Below are 6000 nucleotides of genomic sequence, written 5' to 3' on the forward strand. Positions count from 1 at the left end.
GAAATCCTTCTTTTCTTTCGAAATTAAGGTCGCTCTTGTTGTTCCCTTGGGAATGACATATTATGGGGGAGAGTTCTTTTTGAATTTGCGCTTAATAGCCAAATCTTCGTGGGGAGTGCGGCTGTGGAATATTATAGGGGTTATCTTGTATCTTTATAAACTCCTTGATGAATGCATTTAGCTTCGGCTTTATGATTGCATCTAAAGAACAAGTTGATATTTTTTCTTTCTTTTGTTCATGAAATGTATCTTTCGGAAATTTCATTAGGATCCCGTTCTTGTACCTTTGTCAATTTTATTGACAAAAAGGGGGAGAATTAATATATAGTTCACACTACAAATACATATGGTTTTCGGATCATTATGTAAGGGAGAGTGGTTTCCATGTGAGATGGAGTATTGACTAAGGGGGAGTGATACATATCACCATAGTATTGTTGTTGAAGTAGTGATACAATTGAACTTTGCCGTTGTGTAATGATACTATGACACTGTATAACAATGATTGAAAACTATTGTTTTCTTGTTGTTATAACTACGGATTTTCAACAACGATGATGCTAAACTTACAACCTTTGGGATCATTGGATTACTTGGAAGTGACGAAGATTTCGAGTAATGTTGAGGATTAGGCATGTGGAATAGGAGTTACAAAAGTTAAATTATTCATTTTTTGTATTCCATATGTATTAATAGTTTTGCCACTAAAATTGACAAAGGGGGAGATTGTTAGAGCATTGCTCGGTCGAACTCGCTTGCATTGCTATCTCAAGCATGTTTGTCAATGTTAGTGATCAAAACTATAAGTCTTGATTTCTATCCTACATATCTAAAGGTCTCGGACTAGGATAGAAAGTGTAGTTGAGCTCAAGAACTCCATGGCAATCATCATACAAGACGAAGGACTACTCAAGGAACTGGTGGATCTTCATCGACTAAAAGGTATGTGGAGACTTAAACTTATCTGTACCTTCAAAAGTCTATCTATTCTATCTTCTACTCTTGAGACAAAAGTATTTTGATATATATACTTTCATTATGCACATTTGCTATAACTCCTTATTCCTTGAACCAAAGTTTGCAAACTTTGTTGATCAAGAGAAATGGAAGTGGCGTGAGCCAAGTCCGCGAACTGGTGGAAGTTCTCGACCCGAGAACTTCTGCTGGAGTTTGTGAACTCCTTTCATGAGCTTAAGTCCACGAACCCAGTCCGCGAACTTGAGCAGGTTATATCTAAAGTTGGTTGTTCTTGAACTCTTGTTTATTTAAACTAAGGAATGCTTTTGCAAACCATGGCTATAAAGTTCATTAACCGATTCGAGTAAATCAAACCGATTTTGCTTCGATTGTGTCTTGTGTAGTTACATAAGATCTAAGCAATTGAACAACTCTCTAACTAGTTCATTTGAGTCATTTGAACTAGTTATGGTGAAGAAGAATATGGTTGATATGAAAGTAATAATATGGCTAACCATTTGGTTAACTATTGTTGAACCAACAAATGTTAATGTTTGGGAATGGTTCGTAAACCCAAAATTGGACATTTCATTTGTGTGTAACAAGCTAAGTTTTCGATCTAACGGTTGAGAAATATTAGCTTGAATCTAATCAGGTTTTCATCTAACGGTGAATATTGAATGTTTTGTTACTAAGCTAACATTGATTGCAAACCCTGATTTGAAAGTGTATATAAGGGAGAACTCTAGCAACTGGGAAACCTAATCCCCACACATTCTGTGTGATACTATTTGTGCTAAGCTAGAGTCGATTCTCCTTTAACCTTTGGTTTCTTCTTCTAAACCAGGTTAACGACTTAAAGACTTCATTGGGATTGTGAAGCCAGACCGATACTACTTTTCTTGTAGTTGTGTGATCTGATCTTGCATCTTCTATCATACGAGTACAATTGAAATAATTGGCTTGAGATTTTATATCTCCGATATGCAAGATAGAAAAGTAATCACAAACAAACTTCGTCTCATCATTTGTAATTCCACAATATCTTTTTTCGCTGCCTCGATTAAGATTATTGTGAGGTGATTGATAATACTAAGTTGTTCTTCGGGAATATAAGTCTGGTATTATTGATTGGTTCCTGTTCACCTTGATTTATAAAAAGACGAAACAAAACTCGTAGGTATATTCGTGGGAGACGGATTTATCTATTCTCGTAGACTTTTCTATGTGATACAGATTTGTTTATTAAAGTCTTCGAATTTGGGTCGTAGCAACTCTTAGATGTGGGTGAGATCAGCTAAGGGAATCAAGTGCGCAGTATCCTGCTGGGATCAGAGGCGTAGGAGCATAATTGTACCTTGGATCAGTGTGAGATTGATTGGGGTTTAACTACAGTCCAGACCGAAGTTAATTTGGAGTAGGCTAGTGTCTGTAGCGACTTAATATAGTGTGTGTTCAATTTGGACTAGGTCCCGGAGTTTTTTTGCATTTGGGTTTCCTCATTAACAAAATTCTGGTGTCTGTGTTATTTCTATTCCTCGTTATATTTGTTTATATAATTGAAATAATATAGGTTGTGCGTTGTTCAATCAATTAGAATATCCGACCTTTTGGTTGTTGATTTAAATTGATTGACACTTGGATATTGGTATTTGGTACCATCCAAGTTATCTCTCCAGTATTTGATAAATACTCGCATATTTCTATTTTCTTGAGTATATATCAAATCGAGAGATTGAGATATAAACTCTTTGATATACTTTTATCTAGATTGAGTCTGACTGTATAGTTGATTCTCTAGAAAGTATATTGGAGTTTTTCCATACAGATTGCTAAGCGAAATATTGGGTGTGGTTGTTAGACCCCCGCTTTTTCAATTGGTATCACAGGTTGCGTTGAATCGATCAATTGGTAAATCCGACCTTTGGTTGTTGATTGAAATTGATTGATCCTTGTACGTTGGTCTTTGCTACCGTTCAAGTTAATTTCTCCTGTATTCAATTAGACTCGCAGATTGCTATTTGCTTGAGTAAGTATTGAATCGAGAAATTGAGATATAACTTCTTGATATACTTTTCTTAAGATTGAGTCTGACTGTCTAGTTGATTCTCTTGAAAGTATATTGGAGTTAGTCCATACAGAATGCTAAGCGAAATATTGGGTGAGGTTGTTAGACCCCCACTTTTTCAAAGAGGTTCAAGACAGTTACATCAATGACTCTATGACTCAGAAGTTAATCCCTGAATTAGCAGTCACAAACAAGGAAGTAGATGGATTCACTTACCAACAAGGAGTTTTAATATATAAGCAGAGATTGTATGTTGGCCAGAGTGGGGATATCAGAAAAAAAAAATGATGGTTGTCATTCGTTCTTCTCCAATTGGAGGACATTCAGGAGGGCAAGCAACTTATCAAAAGGCCAAGCTATACTTTTACTAGAAGGGCATGAAGCAGCACATTCTAACCTATGTCAAGGAATGTGATGTCTGCCAACAACATAAGGGTTTTAATACATCACCAGCTGGGTTGCTGCAACCCTTACCACTCCCAGATCAAGCTTGGGAGCACATCTGTGTGAACTTCATCACAGGGCTGCCAAAATATGAAGGGATAGAAGTGATACTAGTTGTAGTGGATATGCTTACCAAGTACAACCATTTCATTGCTCTAAGCCATCCTTAAACAACAGCTTCAGTAACTAAAAGGTTCATAGATACAATTTTTAAATCGCATGGCATGCCCAAGTCCATTGTGTCTGACAGGGATAGCATTTTCATCAGCAATTTTGGCAGGTGTTGTTTGCTAAGGTGGGCACTTCACTACATCTAAGTACTGCCTATCACCCCCAAACAGATGGGCAAACAGAAAGGGTGAATGATGCATGACAAGTTCTAGGCCTTTAAAGTGGGTCTCATGGTTGTCCTTGGCTGAATGGTGGTTTAATACTTCTTAGCACACCAGCTTAAAGCTCACCCCATTTGAAGCTCTATATGGCTATGCTCCTCCACAGTTTGGAATTCTCTCTTCTCAGGCAGGAATTCATGTTGCAGTTGAAGATTATTTACAGCAGAGGCAGGAAATGGGGCACTTACTCAAAGAATCCTTAGAGTCTGCTCAACAAAGGATTAAGCAACAAGCAGACAAGAGGAGGACTAAGAGGTCATTCAATGTAGGAGACTGGGTTTACTTAATATTACAACCCTATAGACAATACACTGTGCAACTAAGAAGAAATATGAAGTTAGCTGCCAAATTTTTTGGTCCTTATCAAGTAATTGTCGAGGTTGGAGCAGTGGCATACCAGCTGAAGCTACCAGTGGGCTCAAAAATCCATTCCACCTTTCATGTGTCACAGCTTAAGCCAAAATTAGGAGTTGGGGTGGTAGCTCAGACACTTCTCCCTGCAACTGACATCAATGGACAATTACAGATGATCCCAGAGGAATTTTTGGCTACTAGAAGTATCATGAAAAACCAGCAGGTCATAGTTCAGGTTTTAGTGAAATGGGAAGGCATGACTGCTTCTGAAGCTACTTGGGAGGACAAGCATCTTATGAAGAGACAATTTCCAAAGCTGATCCTTGAGGACAAGGATATTGTGGAGTAGAGGGTGTTTTTCATGTCCCAGTTATGGGCTAACCATCTGGATGAGTGTCTTTATAACTTGTCATTTACTGTGTCTTTAACTGTTATCACTATACAATTGGTAGTTGAGTCGTGTGCTTCGCACACTGGCCAGGTGAATGCTATCCTTATAACCTCTTGTGGTTGAGAGTACAAAGAAAATAATGTATTATTGAGTTATCAATATATTTCTCTTTCGTCAAATCCTTCTCTCTCTCCCTTTCTTCTGTCAAACCCTAACTTCACTTCTTCTTTTTCTCTTCATGCTCCTGTCGTCTCTATTCTTGTTCTAAGAGCTGTTTATACATATCCATTATAGTAGTAATTCACTACATATCATAAAACAATAATGCATCCCACCATAACTCTAAATTTGACAAAACATAAGGATAATATAACCAAAATATTTCAACTTTGGATGGTGGGGTTTTCCTAATAATGTCACTAGTTGTTAATAAGACAGATGGTTGATCTGAAATAGTTCTTGAAAGAAAATTTTGAGACGTGAGGGGGAATTTACCTTCAAATTGTAGCTTAATGAGCATTCTTTCTGGTCTGCATAAAAGAGGTTGTCTCTGCAATCGATAATATCATACTCTTCCATAAACTCATCAAATAGTTTCCTCCCTCTTTTTGAACCACCAAGCTTGTTTCTGTCCCTTGTCCTTGGAATTAAAATCACCTGCTATGACCCATGCTACACTAATGCAACCTGTTAAATGCTCAAGATCTTGCCAAAACTCTAACATTCCATCATAAGAGCTTGGAAAATATACATTAGTTAAACACCAAATAAAGTCATCAATATGCATCTCATCTTTAATGAAATAGTATTGAGACCAATCTCTTCATCAATGGACTCTAGTGTTGTTTCATCCCAATTAGTTAATACCCAACCAGACAGTCCTTGTGATGAAATCTCCTTCCACTTGTTATTGTCACTCCCCCAAATGTAGTTAACCATCCAATTTGTTACTTTCATCATCTTAATTTCCTAAATTATATAACAAGTTGGTTCTATTTTCTAATTTAATCTCTTAATGCATCATTTTTCTACTACATTTAAACCCCTTAAGTTTCAAGTTATAATCTTAAGATCCATAAGTACCATCATATCCCAAATTAACTGCATCTTCTTCTTCTTCTTCTTCTTCTTCAAAGTCCTCCTTAATCTCGTCTTCCGATGAACCTGAGCAATCAAATACATCTTGTATTTTCCTTGGTGTTCCATCTTCTATGTCTTCTACTGGGACTATTGTATTTTTAACTTTTTATGTATCTTCAATTATTGTTGCAGTTGCAGCTTTCCTCAATTTGGCTTGCTTTTCCTACTCCTTCAATTTTATCAGTGTCAGATGCTTAGTTATAACTTCACCATACATTAGTTTTACCTTTCCTTCTTGTAACTGCTATCTCTTC

Source organism: Papaver somniferum, chromosome 5, assembly GCF_003573695.1.
Source record: "Papaver somniferum cultivar HN1 chromosome 5, ASM357369v1, whole genome shotgun sequence".
NCBI classification, from domain to species: domain Eukaryota; kingdom Viridiplantae; phylum Streptophyta; class Magnoliopsida; order Ranunculales; family Papaveraceae; genus Papaver; species Papaver somniferum.